Below are 17,775 nucleotides of genomic sequence, written 5' to 3' on the forward strand. Positions count from 1 at the left end.
AAAAAACAGTCATGCAAAACAAAGACAGTTGACTGATATCATTCTTGACTCATGATTGAATGTCTGCAGCAATATCTCTTCGTTTTCTGCATTTTCCACAAGTTCTTTGCCTGTCTATTAATTTTGCGCCTTGACAACTTAATTACAAAACAGAATTGGTAAACATCCCTACAGTTCATTCTGAATTTGCCAGAGCAGAGCGAAGAAGCCACTCTAACCACTGAGGGGAATGGTGTGGGGAGCTTCTGCCATAAAAGGGTAATTGTCTAACAGTCTGGTACATTAAAATCTGCGACCACAAAAAGTGACCTCCATATTCACTCGGGCTGACAGACGGGGTGACAGACTTGGTTTCCTCGTGATTTGAAAAGCAAACAATTGTTTATATTTCTCTGCTTGCTCTATGTTGACCAAATGCAGTGAAAGCAATTTGAATGGAAATTACACCTTAAAATGCAATGTCTTGGCAAAAGAAATGCACTTGCTTCTAAAAGTTCTTGGTCCATTGATAAAGTCCCACATTAGGCACAGTCCTTGAGCAAAGTTTCTAGCCGTTATTGCTCACACATACACACCTGTGCCCTAGTCTACTACCATCCACTGTAACGCCTCAGAGCTTTGAAGGCGGCACGCTTCACAGCTCCATGTAAAAACCACTTTGGCCGAGCATTGGCAATCTTATTACTGCTTGCAAAACGACTAGCGACGCTACTGGCAAGACATCTGACCCCCTAAGAGTCTTACAAATTCCGTATTAAAATCAATTTGATGGTCTCCCTAAGGCTGTGCTGAGGAGATGAAGTGAAATTTCTATGTGGAATCAAAGAACTGGCAACTAAAGAACTGAGTTACACACAATATTTTAACTGTTGCTTATTATATAGTGGAGACAGAGGACAGTGAATGATTACTGTACACATGAAGATAGATCTAACGTTGGCCTTTTCACCCTCTCTATAAGCTTACTGGCTAAACCTCTTCAGCTCAGCACATCTTTGGATGTCTCTGTCCACTCTCACAACATATGTTGACACTCATGCACTCACTAACTCACACACAACTACACATAAATACACAGGGTCAAACCCTTTGAAGGAGAATATTTACTGATATCTGTAGGGTGGCTAAACAGGCTCGGACCATAAATCCAAAAGTCAATAGAGGCTGAGTTTGGACAAAATTGACCAAATCAACCTGGTAAGGGCATCATGTCGGCCAATTGCTTTATTTTAAATCTCCAGAGATCGCTTTTTCACTTTTTGTTGTTTTTAAACATCCAAGGGCTAGATTCTTGGGATGGCAATGTTTTACTGGATCCAGTATACCACTTCAGACTGAAACAATTTAACAGCATTTTGATGGATTTCAATTTCAATTTTTATCCACATTCTTGGTTCCCAGAGGAGGAATCCTAATGTCTTAAGTGAATTCCTGACTTTTCCTCCAGCATAACACAACTACTGGATGTGTCTGCCTTATGAGTATGTTTGAAGCAGCACTATCATGAAAACAATATTGAGTGATGTGAAAACATTAAAAAGGCAGTATTACCACAACAATAAAAACCTTTAAGAAAAATGTGATTCACAGCAATGCGCCTACAGGGAGACAGACTGGAGGATTAAAGAGACCTGTTATTTCTGGTTGGTATATGGAATGAAAAGCAGAGCAGATTTTTTTTTTTCCCTATCTACAAAATACACAAACAACAAACCTTTTAAAGCCACAATTTTGTACAGGAATTATGCACTGAGGCATTTTGCGCTTAATGCTCTTTAGGCATTCAGTATTTGTTTGAATAACACAAAGGAGAGAAAGTCACATTATGTGTTACTTTGTGGGGCTAAATTATTAACCAATATTAACAGCAACAGAAGTCAAATACTGCACTCACTCAGTACTCAAACCCTGTACACAAAGAAAGTCATCACACAAAATACAAAGTGCATGGATAAGCCCAACCTGGGTACAAAGGGATCTGAATGAAATTAATTATACAACTTTGATAGTCTCTCCCATAAATCCATGTGATTGGTTTCTGCAACCCTAGAACTAGATCCCTGATTAGTGAGGAGAGCTCTATAACTATCACACTGGTGCCTCGGCTTCATGAAAAGCCCTGCTGTGTTGAATCTCAGCAGGCAGTGTGAGGTAGAGGAAGACAGACAGAAATCCCTCTCAGTAACAATGGCTTACCTTTCTCTTTTTCTAGCCACACTACTTTTCTTAGATCCCGAAGATTCCTTTGTACCATAACAAATTAAAATTGAACACTTTCGCACACACACAAAATGCGCTTCTCCTTTGGGAAATGCGACACACTAGACTGGAAAACATTGGCCATCTGTAGGCTTCTCAAGCACGCCCTGTTACCAGCTCATCAGAATCTGACAGATAGAGTCTGTACAACAATGATGCCAACATTAGATACTTGATATCTGTGAGTGATGCATCTTTTAGTACCTCACTGTGTGTGTGAGGATATGCCCTGTTGAGTTTTTGTTCACCAGATATGAAAAACTATGATGTAAAAAACAGGCAATGCTTCAGGAGCTGTCCGGTGCTGATAGAACATAAAAAGCCCATAGGGCGCTTTTCTTTTTCGGAGGATTAGCTCTAGCTTAGGAAAACACAAGCATAACGTTTAAACAAACAGCTGTCTAGTGTTTGCTTCTACAAGGTCAATAATAGAGACGAAATCCAATTCAGATGCACTGACAAGCCCCCTGACTTTAACAAAGGAGGGAAGCATCCACCCAACCAGTGAGACAATAGAAAGGCCAGGAGAGGAAAGGTAGCCGAAAGGAAATCCACCTTCAACACCCCCTCCTCCAATCACTGGAAAATACTCAACTGTGCCCCTGTCATTAATTCAGCAGACAAAAACTGTTACCAGATGTCGTTATTTATTTATAGTATTTAATAGGGTAAAATGCTTCCTTTGAATAATACATTTTGTGGGAGAGGGGTGTAGATCTGGGTTTGGGCAGGGGAGGGGGTCATCGATGAATATTCAAGAGGTGCGTCTGGAGGGATTGTGGTAAACTACCTTCTTTTCTCTGCCTCTGTGCCTCCTGGGCTTTGTCTGCTCTGCCACTGGCCCAGCTGCGCTGCTCATTTGCTTGGCTCTGGGAGCTGTGGCTTGTTCAATATGGACAATGCCAGACTATTATATTATTAGCCAAGGCAAAGCTAACCGCGGCTCATTTAGGGTCTGCTCCATCTGCTCGCCAGTGTCAGGACACAGAGCTGTCGATCAAGCAGATTGACGTTCTTTGGTGAGCAAAGGTACAGCCTTCATTAAGCCGGGGAAACGACCCTGAGAATGGGAGAATGGAGATGCCAAGTGAAACGCTGCCTTCAAGATGAAATATGGGCTAACAGGATCCCTGCACCTACCACACGAGTGTACAGACAAACAAAAGTTGAAAGCAAACACTTTCTCGATCATTAATAAAGACAGAATTTAATGCGTGTGTAGGATGCTGTGAGTGTTTTCACTGCTTAATTGGATCAGGGTTATCTGCGTCTGTAAATTAGTCTCTCTGCAGAAATCTTCAGCATCCCTCCCACTCCTTCCATCACTACAGCCAAAATAGCTTTATCCATTTGTGACATTTACAGTGAGAAGACGGCACTGAACCTGCAGATAAATACACAAAAGTCACAAACATCGAAATTTCTCTTTTTTTCATCTTTAGAATTAGGAGGATTTAAGCCATAAGCCAAAAAAGCAAAGATGACTCATAGCACCACAAGCTTCCAACAATGGGAGTTTTAGCTGGAGGCCCTCACCAGTCAAACAGAATAACTCAAGCCTAGAGATCTTCTGTACTGATACGGTGCAGTTGCTTGGCTGCTCTCCCTTGTTTCATCTCAAGTCAGGGTGGCTTTGTCTGTTTAAGGCATAACAGAAGCTTCAATGTAGGAATATTAATGTCTTACATTCTTGAAATTCCCTATTGCTCATTCACTTGCCTGGACACAACTCAAGTGCAAAATTGAATTCTTGTCCATTCACATCTTCCGCTACAAGTGTCTGCACTAAGCTGAGAGCAGCCAAGCAGAAAAGACATATTATTGAAATGTGTGACAATGCAACCTTGTGCAAAGAGCAAATAATTATGTAAAATTCTCCAGTCTGTTACCTCCTTCTCTTTCTTTTATTTTATCTCCTGAGATGTGACAACAGGTTTCTAAGCTGCTGCCGGCCCTGACCAGTTGGAGTAGAACCCTTGAGAAGCAGTGAACTTCTCTCTAAAAAGGCATATTGTTCATCCATTGTAATGCCTCATCATCACACAGATGATGAGAAAATGTGGGCAGTGAACTGGCAATACCACAGAAAGAAATACCTCTTCTGAGAACAATGGTGTTAACAATATAGAATGCGATTCAGTGCAAGACTGATAAAGTCGAGCAGAGCAAGAGGAGAGAGAGAAACAGACAGATGAGAGGGGTGAGAGACAGAAAAACAAACATAGAAACCTTTTACAATATGCATGAGAGTGCAAGAGGCAGAAAGAAGCGAAAGCCAGCAGAACAACTTAAAAGAGCAGCAAATCTGAAGCCACATCAAATTAACAGAGCTTCATTTACTAACACAATTCAGGAACGACAGAGGTGACCAGCAGCTATCTCTCACACATGTGCACGCGCAAACGCACACACACACACACACACACACACACACACACACACACACACACACACACACACACACACACACACACACACACACACACACACACACACACACACACACACACACACACACACACACACACACACACACACACACACACACACACACACACACACACACACACACACACACACACACGACACGTTTTATCCACAGTCAGTCATGAGCAAAAATGAAGCTGGGTGTTTTCTGATCTTTCCTGCCACAGAAGCTTCTGATCCATCAGCCAGCCTGTTAGCAAGTTCTGGATCAGTCGTGCAAATTAAGGATCACAGTGCCAACACTAAGGTCAAATAGAGGATCACATGTGTGTGGGATGATGGGAGGTGGGAAGGGAAAGGAGTGCAGGATCAATTCCACCAAACACAGCTTGTAGATATTAGACTGTGTGTGTTTCAGACCATGCGTGTGCAAATACCAGACACATACATAGAAGAAAAGGCTATCAGAGCGCAAGAGAGAGCGAGAGAGACTAGTAACCATTTCACAAACTGCTTGGTTGAATCTCTGCTTAATTTCCCAGGGGGTCATGAGCAACTCCGCTGCTACCCTTGCTGCCATATTCTATTTGACAACTTGCCATCGCTTGGAAATATGAAGACAAGCAGACGAAATGCAAAGTCCAAAGTTGTTTTCTTTTCCCCTCTCACAAAAATCAATCATTGCAAGAAAGCCAACTAAAGGCAGCAATGCTCTGATCTCCTCCACATTGATCACGTAGCCTAGAGATGCTAGTTCCCTTAAACTAAAATAATTGAGGGACCCTGTTTAATTGCTATTGCCATTCGAGATAATGTCTCGGGTTGCCCTCTCTGGTTCACTGACAGTCCTCCTGGTTGCGCTGCCTATCGACTCTCACCCAAGCCAACAGCTCCCTCTGTCCCTGTCTGCCTCACCTGAAGGCTTTCAGCAGAAGACGGGGAACAGGGGCTCGATGGTCATACAGGTCTGGACCCTACAGTGACCTTGTAAGAATACCAATATTTTTTCGAGTTGCTCAACATAACTGGCTTCCCAACAAAGAAAAAAAGAGGGAATCGTACTTCAATCTACTACATGTATTGCTTGTTAAAGGTTGCAGCGCAACTGGACAGTCATTACATGCAAAGGGGAGAACATTTACTAAATGTTATGTTTCTAATGGAAAATACTTTTTAATTTTCCTAACTAAATTATATATTGGGGAAAAAAAGAAAAAGAAAAAGGTCTTCCATAAAATCAAGTATCTTAAAATAAATGTCCAACATGGCAAAATCTCTCTGAAAACGATCCTCCTAAGACATATAAAGTGATTACAGGAATAAATGACCCATACTCTTAAGCTGCACACTCCAGTCTCTGAAGTGCACTTGTAATTCTGATAATAGCCATGGACTATATCTTTCGTCTTAGTAGTATTCACAAGCTCATCTCCAATTCATCACCGACTCTAGTGAACATAAGCTGTTAACACCAGATATTCCTTTGGTATATGGGAGTTCATCAACGCTCAATTGACTTAATATGCTAATTAGGTCGTCAAAATGCCGAAAAGCAGCTTTAAAAAACTCGCCTTCACCTTTTAGATGAGGTTCAGTCCACAGGAATGTAGAGCGATGCAGCAGCCTGACAGGAGCGTCGGTCTGATACGGTGCAGGTGCTATAGCGCCAAAGATATGAGAAGCTGAACCATCCAACGACGCGTAAAAAGCCCTTCAAGTGCGGGAGAAAACGAAGCAGATTCGCGTGCCTGATCGGGTGTCACGGGGTCTCTTGTGCATGGAGGGTATGAATGTCTCGAGCAGTGTCCGCGCTTCTTTCGGAGAGGATCCGCAATGAGTGCAAGTGCGCCAGAGTGGTGCTCACCTATCCAGCAGCTGAGCGCTACTGAACAAAAGAGTCCTCCGCAGGCTCTCTATTGAAATAGCAGGAGAGGGACGGAGGGGAGGAGGAGGACCGGAGGGAGGAGGAGGAAGAGGAGGGTGCTTTTTAGGTTGACGTAAAGACCCGAAGTTTCTGCATTCATCAAATCGCAAAACTTAATTCAAAAGCGCCTCATATAACTACATTAACGCAGTCTGTCTGAGTGAGGACCCGCTGGTGTGTCATTGTTTGTTCAGTGTGATAAATGATCTGATGCGGGACACAACACCCACAGAGATATGAGCCTGGATCCCCTGCTGCAATTTATGAGACATGAAAGGAGGGAGAGGGTTTGTTTGGAAAGACGTGATTTGGCATTTCAGCCACTGCAACCATAATCCCGTTCTGCCTCTGTCTAAGCGCTGTAATTAACAACCTAGAATTACCTTGTTTGGCAGTGGCAACGACCTGAGATTTACTTGCCATGGGTTAAAATCGGCTATCAAATTAGATTAACCTAATGCCAAAATTGCCAAGGTTTTAGTGTGCAGGCTTGAGCAGCAAACATTGCATTTTTAACTTGAGAATTTGACTGACTTGATTTGTATGTAGCCTAAAATGTGCATGGCAGTTAACATAAAGAGGATTATGGTCCTTAAAAGTGCAGACTGGTGACTGAAACACAAAAAGCTTGCAAAAGTGGTGCTGGTATTTGTTCATAGGCAGTGGGAGCGACCCACCGCTTTGCTGCATATAAAGAATAATGATCTCCCACGAGACTCCAAGCCCCTTGCAGGCGGATTAACGCTTTGTTTAGCAGAGTTGTATAATTTAAGCCAAGCATAGGCTGCTTTCATTGTTTTAACAACAAAAACATTTCTTTCTTTATGCTATGAATGTATTTTTCACAAGCATTGTACTTTTTATAGCTTCAGATGAGATGTTGTAATGAAGGTTAGTGGAGTGTAACAAAAGAGTGCATCAGTGCAGCCTCTAAAGACTCACAGAGCTGTATATGGTGCTGAACCCGTTTAGTGTAGCAATATAAGTGTGCGTTCACATGGAAAACACGTGTACGCCCAGGGTATACCTCGAATAAGTCAACCCAGCACACTCATAAATGTTGCATGGTGAAATGTCATCCATCATATTAGTTTCAAAAGGCTCTTTTTGACTGTAAAATGTCTTACCTGCAGGGTAAAAAAAATAAAGAGACACCCATTTCAAACAATGTCCTTTGGTATTTAAAAATAACATCTTCTTAAGAGTCAACCTGAAACACACTTTGCATCTGTTTTCACTGTAGCACATTTTGTTCTAGTAACACATCACCTGGCTATTTAGCATATATTATAGTTAGCACATGTGTTTTGTGCAAACACAGCACACGTTACCAGCACGCATCATATAAGATACCAAAAGTAAAACTGCTCTGGTAAACTATGTGTGTAAGACAACAACATAACACTGTTTTCTGCCCCAGGGTCTGCAAATTAATTCTGACACAAAGAAATCTAGAACACAACTCAATTTATGATTCCTTATAAATAAAAACCCAACCAGTGGAAGATTTTCTAGAAATTATACTAAAAACAGTAGCCTGAAAATGCACCATGTAATGAGCAATAACATATTGAATTGACTGCATTTTCAATCTAACCAACACAACAAAATAAAAAAATCACTTTTCTTGTCAGTGAGTCTAAACCAGCCTGTTTCTAAAGCTAATATATGGTTACCTGAACTCAAAACGGTGCAGCAAACGTTGATTCCTAATGACTTTGGTCTCCTGAACTTTTGTGGAAATGTTCTTTTGACATGGTCCCTGTTACTGCTAAACTACCATAAGATTGATTATATTACATTCTACGTTATTTAGGCATCTGATGTATACCGTTAAGTAACTGCTCTGCTGACACGTATACCTTGAAATTGTTTAAAGACGTCAGCAGGTTGTGATGACCTCAGGTTCTCTGGCTTGCTTTTGTAGAGGTGATTACCATGGCACTAAAGCCTTCTTCAACACATGTATGCAGGAATTGCAGCCCCAGGCAACCACCAAAAGGTCAAAGACTCTAGATAATACTGATAATATAAGCAGAAGAGTTAAGTAATCAGGTGTAGTAGTATACAAACAGCAAACAAAAGAGACTTAAAACAGGTGTAATGCATTCTCTTATTCTGGCCATATTCAGAAAAAGATCGTTTAGAGTCGATTATTCAGAAAAGGGAGAAAATCTATACTGTAACATTAAACAATGCATTGTCCACATACTATAGTATAGTACACACGCCTGCTCTTGACTACCCTCATATTACTTAGAAATGTTACTGTAACTCAACTTACACTCACATCTTGAGAACATGGTTCACCAACCACACTGTGCAAAGTGATACATAACAGCACACAGAGCTGTGCAGTAGAGTATTGGGCATATCATTTGATTAAGATAACTTGAGATGCAGCTTTACTGATCACAGTCGGGAGAGGAGTTTCGAAAGGCGTATCTCATCGCTTTGTGCAGATCATCTGATGTTTTCAGTCACTTTGTTGATGGCATAATTGTTGTGTTGGGGGGGCAGCTGAAGTCTTCATCCTGTTCAAAGCAGCACATGAGAGATAGTTACACTCAAACTAACGTTGGCTGTGTACCCGAGTCTGACTTTAGCATTAAAGACAGACTCTCCAGTGGGCTTGACACCAAAAGGACTGGAGCAGCGCCCGATCCCTAAGATTGTGCTTATCAGATCTCTTTACACACACACTCTTCAAAAGGGCAAGACCTTTTCATGATGATGATGATGGTGAAGAGATGAAGACTACTGAGACAGTGTTTCCTTTCTGTCCCGCTTTCTCTACTTTTTACCTCTGTTCTTCTCTACTTCCCGGGATGACCAAAAGGCAATCATCTACAAGCAAGGGAGTAAACACAGAAACAGCCTACATCGATCCCTGGGCTTTATAGCTCTGAGTAAATGTGTTTATCTTGTGTAGCCACTACATTATACTCAGATTAAATACATATTTGATGTGGATGCTGGAGCTATAAGCAATGCGCTGCTTGGAAGCATCCTCTGGCAAGAGTTTACTGCATTTCGTTAATACCTTAATCAGGCACACCATAAGAGAAATTATTACCTGGAGAAGTCTCTTTTAAAACATTGTCCAGCCACCCCTGAAACCCAACAGAATAATTAGACCTAGCAGAAAAATGTGTTTGTCCCTGAGAGGATTTTAGAATAAAGTTTACTCCTACCTCCTCATCTGAGACAGAGGCTATTGTTTCGCATGAAGATTAAATTATGAAGGCGTAACAATCATAAAGCCCAAATCAGCTTTAATGACAACAATAGAGCATTTAACATCCCCGGTAACTCAATGAAAATAGCTCCAGATACAGTATGTAGGCGAGGATCTCAAATGTACGTGAACAAAGTCATCAAGACAATGCACAACAAAGCCATGACATTCATTTATAACAAACATAAGACGTATTTGTTAGGAAATCGACTGTTGCTTGTTTTATGTCTGTGAGGGAGAGGATAGAATAAAAACGTTGGCTGACGTAGAGACGCCTGGGGAGACTGCTGCTCTTCAAGCTTTATTTTCACGTTGTTTTCCAATCTTAAATGCTGTCTTCTCTGCAGCCTCAATCAAACACAACACCAGAATCACAATCAAGTGTTTTGCAAGGTACGTTTACACAAACAGGGAATTTGATCGAGCTTTATCTTTAAAACTTGACAGCAAAAAGGATTCAATGTGACTAAAAATGTGTTTAATATACAGTATTTGGTTTATGTCTTTTTGCATGAAGTAATTTCACATCAACAACAACAACAACAACAACACCTTCTAGAAGCTCTGTGAGTTTGCACATACTGTAGGAACAGCAGTGTTTTTAGCAAAATGCTGACTTTAGCATACTAACATGCTCACCCTGATAATAGCCCTTTCTCATTTCTCAATTTTCGCCTGCTCGACCCCTCGGTCCTCCGGTAGTGACCCGGAAATCGATTTCAGCAAGTCATGTTGAAGGACATCTAATTCTCTAAATGCACATCGAGGATCGAGGAGGCTCTCTGGAGGAGCTATAACCGAGGACACACTGATGTATCCTCCAGGGATTACATTTTTGGCAACAGTGATGTTTAAAAGAGGCGTGACGCACGGCTGGACTTATCCGAACCAATGACAGCTCTGCAAACTGTTCCAGTTGCCATTACAAGTTATTTAAGAGGATCAAATGTGCATCAAACTTTTTGCCCTTCATCATTTGTTACTCACTAATCACACCTCCCCTGGATATTAAGCTACCTATGTTTTAAATACAAATGCCTCAATCATTCATTCTTTTTTCTAATGTCAACTTTTAAAAATGTCCCACTATTTTCTAATTATACTTCATGTGGCCCTAATTATCTTTTGTTAAAAATTCCTACTTTTTATTTCCCAATTGTTTTTCATTTGTATTTTCTTTTCAATCTTCTGATTATTTGTACAAATTTCGACTTTTTTGAATTCTCGACTATTTCTACAAAATTATTACTTTTTCTAAAGCGTGAGACGAGGAGTCCAGAACGGGGAAACTGAGAAAGGGTTAATGCCATTACAGAATGTTTTTCAACACTTTAGATTGCCACCATGCTAAAATCGGCTCAATACAGTTGCACTAAGCAAAAAGTACACCAGTGGCTAACGGAAATGTGATTAGTTTGCAGGTATTTTTGTCATAAACCTAAGTATTTATCGAATGCACATTCAATAGCTGGGACTTGAATGTGCATATCAATTGCATGATAATCCACCCAATACTTGTGGAGATGTTTTACTCAAAATGGGTTCTGCCAAGAAAAATGAGAAGTTATGATTATCTATCCTCTAGCGACCATGAACATATGTAAAAGATGTCTTGCTACCATTCATATATCACGGTCAATGTCAAGCTCATTGTTGTGCTAGATGAAAAGTCAATGAATAACCAAAGCAGAATTCATCCCTGGGGACCAATAATGTCTGGACCAAAGTGATGGACCAAACAGCAGCATGGCTGAAAAACACAATAACACTCATTCACAAACTATTTGTTGCAGTGAGTTTAAATCTGTTTTTTTGACACTCCGCTGCTCCCAATTACCCTAAAAAATCCTTGCATTTTGGAAACAAATTTAATAATTTACATAAGCATCCTGAGGAACTGATGTTAATCTTTTGGAGGGCAGAAGACAGACTCACACCATCTGCCTTCATTTAAATAAAACTAAAAATGTATTGACGCACATTCAGCCTGGGTACACAAACAACGACAAAATGGTGGAGGAGGTTGTCCTTGCTTGTAAAGTGTTTCAATATGTGTGTGTACATTTGTGAACAGACTTGATCATAAATGACTAAATTACACATTTTAATTAGTTTTCCATCGACAAAATGCACACACACTGGCCTCACACAGCTTACCATTTGTGTATGACAGCTATGTTGCCTTAACCATATTCTATGTTTGTAACTTTCTCTGGGTGGTTTGCCTGCTTAGTACAGAACAAAGTCAGTGGGGAAAAAAAGCAAACCAACCTTAACACAGATCCAGAGGGAGATTTATTTTCAACAGCGCAGTAGAAGGTGCATGGGCTCTGTGCCAATAATTGTAGGCGTTTGTTTTGTTTTTTTAATTATTGGCTTTTTCGAATCCTTGGAGAGCCTTGTGGTTAGCAATTCAACAGAGAAATGGATTGCTGGGTTAAGGTTGAAAACTGTAAATGTGTGTAAGAGACAAAGGGAGGTATATGCAAGTATCGAACGTGGGGTTACTCATGGTGCCGATGCAGATTTTCACATCTCACTAACCCATAAATGACTGCCTTAGCACTAACAGCCTATCGACAAACTGTATTCCCTCATTGGTCATCGATGAGAATGACCGACTGCATGAAGAGTTAAAATACTCTAATGAAGAAAATAGAAAAGGATGGGGGTGGAGAGTGGAGTATAGGTAAGGGGAGTCAGACAAAGAGAAGGGGAAAACACTGGTGGGGTTTGGGACCACGGCTCCGGGAGGAGCAGGGTGGAAAAAAAAGAAGAGTAAGCAGACCGGAGAGGCTGTAAATGAGGGAGTAATGAAGCCGAGCATGTGGGAGCAGGTGATCTATAATGAATGAGGCTTAGAGGGGAGGAGACGAAAGGTTCTTAGCTGGGCTTTTATTGGTCTATAATAAAGAGATGACCAATCAGAGAGCCCCTGGGTGACCTGGTGGAGGGGCAGGGAGCCGGGTATGTTCGGCTTTGTGTTTAATGATGTTCTAAAGCAAGGTATAAGCAAAACACAAAGCAGGGATTTGCTGAGGGGGTTTAAAATAATGGCCAGTATTAATATCATGCATTTACCTCACAAACAAGCTTAAATCAATGTGTTTATCAGGTGCAAATGTAGAGCGGGGCACATAACGCAATCAGCAATACTGTATATTGTACAGCTTTTTTACATCAAGGTTTTCAAGTTAATTCAACCTCTGAGTCGGTTCCATTTTCTCGTTTGTCTTCTAACTCTTGGTTTGTATAGTCTGTAGTCTCAGGCCTGATATATTTGGTCATCCCACTAAAAATTATAAAAGTTGGGAACACCATCTTGTAAAAAGAATCTACTTTTACAATGTCCTTTTCAAACTTAATCGAGGAGTATATGTTGAACTACCCCAAATGGGTTTTGTTTTTGAACGTGGAATGGAATTGGGCCTTGAGAATCACAGAAATTCACTGGTCTTGATATTAGCCACTAAATATCTGCTACTGAAGATTGTTTTTATTTAACAAGCTTTTCCAGCTCAAGGTTTTACCTATCTTAAAAGCAACCCATTTTTGGCTGACTAATCAAAAGCCAGAGATGTTATAGATGATAGATATCTCATTTTTCGGCATATTTATTCATGTAGTTCTTCTGGCATTCAAACAGTAATATGTTTCTCAATATTGAGGGATTTTTTTTTAACCATAAGGTTTCTACCAGCAGCCTATTTTCCACAACAAACAACAGTTCTCTCGCCTTTCTGTCTCGTCAGCTGACAAATGAAAAGTATGAGCAGATAAAAATCACACCCTGTGCTTAAAATGCTGAACTATATTCAGCAGTGAATCCCTGGAAATAAACTCTGTGTGTCATCGTTGAAAGGGAAACTCAGTGATCAGAGAACAACGGGCAAACTTTCTTTATATTTTGCTTCGATGTGTGCCAAGCCGATATTATCTTGTGCCCTTGTCAAAGCAATTACATGTTAATGAGGCTTAATAGCATTAGTCATACCACAGTGACTGCAGCCTCATTGGAACAAAGGGATTAGGAGTATGTTTCCTTTGAAAAATATCGAGTAAGGGGTTTTACAATTTATTGAAGAGTTCCTAAAACAATTACTCAACTCTGTACTGACCAATTACATAAAGGACCTCTGGTTATTGGTGCTGACAAAACTCAAATTCAAAACAGCTGTGAGCAGAGACACAATGTCATGATCAAGGACTGCTAAAAAAAAAACAAATCAAAACCAAAGCAGGAGATGCTTCGCTTCAAAAGCCTCGACCCAGAGACCCCTTCCTCTCCCCCAGAACCGCATATCCTCCCTCTGTCAACCTCTACAGATTGTGCGATCATTTTAGTGTTTAAAAAGGAGCCTTGTCACCCAAACAACTGCCCTTTTGGAAAGGGCAGGGCCTCCTCATCCTTCAGTAAAGGGCCTTTAAATGCACATGTGCTTACTGTTACAAAGAAAAGAGTAAAGAGGGGAGTTCAGTGAAAATGACAGTATTTGTGTCAGGTCTGTCACGGTCCAGAGGGCTGAGCGCTTGATGTTGAATCCAGGAAGTTTGGAAAAGACAAGTAGCAAGTCCAGTGTTTCAGTTTTCGTTCAGAATATCAACGCACTTTGTCGAGTCCTATTTGCGTAAGTGAAGCCCACTGTTGATAATGAAATTCTAACTGTTTAAGAATTTAATATATGTATGATCAGTGGCCGTTCTCTGGCAAATTGTATCTTGAAGGGATTGCAAAGTAACAGCTGTTGGTGTTGAAGTAAAGACATCTCAGTAGTTTGCATAACTTAGTCCATTAACTTGCATATGTTTCACTGCTAACCATCTTCTTAAGTATTTTAAGACTGATGTCTTGCATTCAGATGAACAGTGTCAATTTATTTGAATATGTAGATTTTTGTATTTAGTCATGTAAGAATATAAGCCACCAATCGTCCTGCATCGAAACCTAGAAATTCATTGTGACGTGCAATCGACCCATGGGATTTACTATCTACATTGCTAAATTTTAAAGGTTGAACAAATCTAGATTTATAATTTAACAATGGATGAATTTCCAATGTCTGATTTGAGTGGCGCTGCTCATTATGACCTACGCACAAAGACCTATCACCCAACCCGTGTGCAGTTCCCCTCAGATCTACAGAAGACTTAAGTCTTATTATTTGGGGATTTATGGGCCACAACTTCACTGTTTTAGTTCAATTCTGTTGTTCTCAGCCATCATTTACAACCAGATATTTCCCTCAAGAATTGGCGGAGACCACAACAAAGCCATGGAGAGAGAAAATACAGATTCTTTGTCGATTAAAGTGTGAGGTCACCGGAAAATAACCTTGAAATAAATGCTATGTCTGTGGGATGTGTAAAGAAATTAATGAATGCCGACAATATACTTTGAAAAGTGTCAGTGTTGTGTTGTTACTTTGGGGGCAGTGCACACCTAGTGCCTTTATTAAAAAGGTGAAAAGACACTGTGGGTGAGAGAAATCCTCCTGCAGAGCAGTGTAATTTAATAGAGGTAATTGCCAAATTTGCATAATTCTCTTCAATTTGAAATGTCTCTGTTTGCCGAGGTCTGATTACCGACAACAGTGCTAACGAACATGGTACCTTTCAGTGGCTGACTCAAATTTTGAATGTCATAGTATCCCCCAAAACACCAAGCAGAGTGTAACCGGAAACAAAAAAATGTGCGTGATTACATATTCTCTGTGAGGGATTGCCTATCTGAAGTAGTTTGTAAAGTCTCTAATTTACATATCGTGCTGGATGAACAGGCCGACTGAAGAGTAGGTAATTCCACTTATGGTTTAGGAAATTGCCAGCAGTGTTATTAAGTATACATGATGAGCTTTTAATCCGCTAGAATCTGCCCAACCACAATCTAGGTACGCGAGTGGTTTATTTTCATACCTTTATTATATTTCATTATCCAACAAAAACATCTCAAACAAGTATTGGATTTGACAAAGCTTCCCTGAGCCATCCTGATACTACGAGAGAGAGTAACGCTAACATCAGGTCTTTCAATGGAGCCAACTCCTGTTCCCCCTACAGTCAAGTCAACAGCACTGCCCTGCTATAAATCAACATAATGAGGCATAAATCAGCATTAATTAGCATATGGGTTACAGGCACACAGTAAGATACATAACTGCATGTGACATATATTCTCCATTATCGACTTGCATAGAGTAGCAGCAATCACCACCTCATCTCTCCCTCTGCCGCTCTACGCCAGCTCATCATTATCAGCAATCAGTGTACTGTATGACTTTTACAAATCACCGCAGACGATGTGTGCCGCTGTTTAGTACTGCAGAAGACTTTTTCACAAACACGGCATTGACTCTGATTAGGTAGAGGGTAGGGAACAAGTGTCACAAAATATGTGATAATAAGGCAGAGAAAATGAAGTCAACTCCAGGCAGTATTTAGCATTGCACTGAAAATGCTGAAGGTAGTTCAACATCAGCGAAAAACTTTTATTAAAAGGTAGATTTTTGCTACAATTCTTCAACCAAGTGTAGTATGTCCCTCTAACATAGATTTCCTGTGTGCACTGTTATCCCTTTCTTCTTCCATGCTTTCTTCCCAATCCTCTCTCCCCCATATCTTCTCCCGATCCCCACAGGGAGCTCAGTCGATGCGTTTTGAGTGTCGCCAGTCAACAAGGAAGCAGTTCTGTCAGTGACGCTCGGGTGCTGGACGGCAAACACACAACCCGTAGAGGCCCAGCAGTGATCTGTCTGCTGAAGCATCTCCAAATGCCTCTCGCAGTCTGCCACCCGGCATAATCAAGCCTCCAAACGCAGCGCAGCGCACCCCCCTGCCGTGGCTTTATCTGAACAGACAGCATGTGTAGATAGACCAGCACAGGGAACAATTTGTACAGTCGGGGGCCAGAAAAAGAGTGGATATGAATTTCAGCCCGAAGGCCTGGTGTCTAGCTGTAGGGCCGCTCATTCATTTTGGGATTGGAAGGCGGTTGACTCTATTCATCTGTTCACTTCAGACTATAATTACCTCCTGCATATCATTTCACTCCTGCTCTCTTTTTCACTTCTCTTGCATTACACTGTACTTTTCTCTGACCTCCAGCCATTGCTGCCATTACAGTCAGTCTTTCATTAATCATGAATTCAACCTACGGGCCACATCGTCAAACAAACCTAACGACGTCAAATATGATGATGAATACGTGTTGGTTCAAATATCAAAACAAAAAATACGGGATTTAGTTTTTTTTTTAATGAGATCGGGATCTACTTATCCTTTTACTTTCCCAAATAAAGAGATTCTCATTTACAGTCAAGGTTATAGAAGCCCACTGATACTAAGCTGCACATTACTTCAAACCAAATAATCATGCTCCATTAGTTTCCATACAGAGGCAGGCATAATAATCACAGCTTCCTATGCATATTTTAGCATGAAAAGCATGCCTGGGGCTGTATGAATTTGCCTTTTTTTCATGTTGATATTTTTCTTTTCTACTGGAGTCAAACAAAAACAAAAGAGCAGTCAAGCTGCTGTTTTAGTGGCTCCATTATGGTGATGCCACTGTTAAAGAAAGGGTGATCATGCTGATGCAATAATATATCAGGTCAGATGTCATACGTCTGTACAAAAAACGTCTGCACAAATGAGCTGTTCATGCAAAAAATTACAAAGCAAACGACTGCTGCTTTGAAACACACTTATGGGCTAATGACTTCAGGACAAATTTGCAACCTTTTTGCTTCATTTCAGACATGAACACCTGTATACTGAGGACATCTTTAATTAAGGTGACGGCGCTCACTTGCACTGCTATTGCATGTCATTGTTATTCAGCTCTTATATTTTCCTCTGTAGTGTGATGTTTTTAACTGGAAAAATATTCATTGTTCAAGCCATTTTGATGTTGGTGCTCAAAAATACATTG

At 40.7% G+C, this 17,775-nt stretch overlaps 1 protein-coding gene and 1 long non-coding RNA gene across 2 annotated transcripts in view; both read right to left on the reverse strand.

Moving 5' to 3' along the window:
* Positions 1 to 6,439, reverse strand: part of ncanb (neurocan b) — a 126,631-nt gene extending 120,192 nt beyond the window's left edge. Inside the window, 1 exon segment of the mRNA XM_063890442.1 lies at positions 6,264 to 6,439. The gene's annotated coding sequence lies outside the window, so the exon portion shown is untranslated.
* Positions 6,440 to 8,805: 2,366 nt separating this feature from the next.
* LOC134869046 (uncharacterized) overlaps positions 8,806 to 17,775 on the reverse strand; it is a 28,762-nt gene continuing 19,792 nt past the window's right edge. Inside the window, exon 3 of the long non-coding RNA XR_010166378.1 lies at positions 8,806 to 9,144. This is a non-coding gene — a long non-coding RNA (uncharacterized LOC134869046). The remainder of the gene's footprint in view (positions 9,145 to 17,775) is intronic.

This window comes from Eleginops maclovinus, chromosome 9 (assembly GCF_036324505.1).
Source record: "Eleginops maclovinus isolate JMC-PN-2008 ecotype Puerto Natales chromosome 9, JC_Emac_rtc_rv5, whole genome shotgun sequence".
Lineage (NCBI taxonomy): Eukaryota > Metazoa > Chordata > Actinopteri > Perciformes > Eleginopidae > Eleginops > Eleginops maclovinus.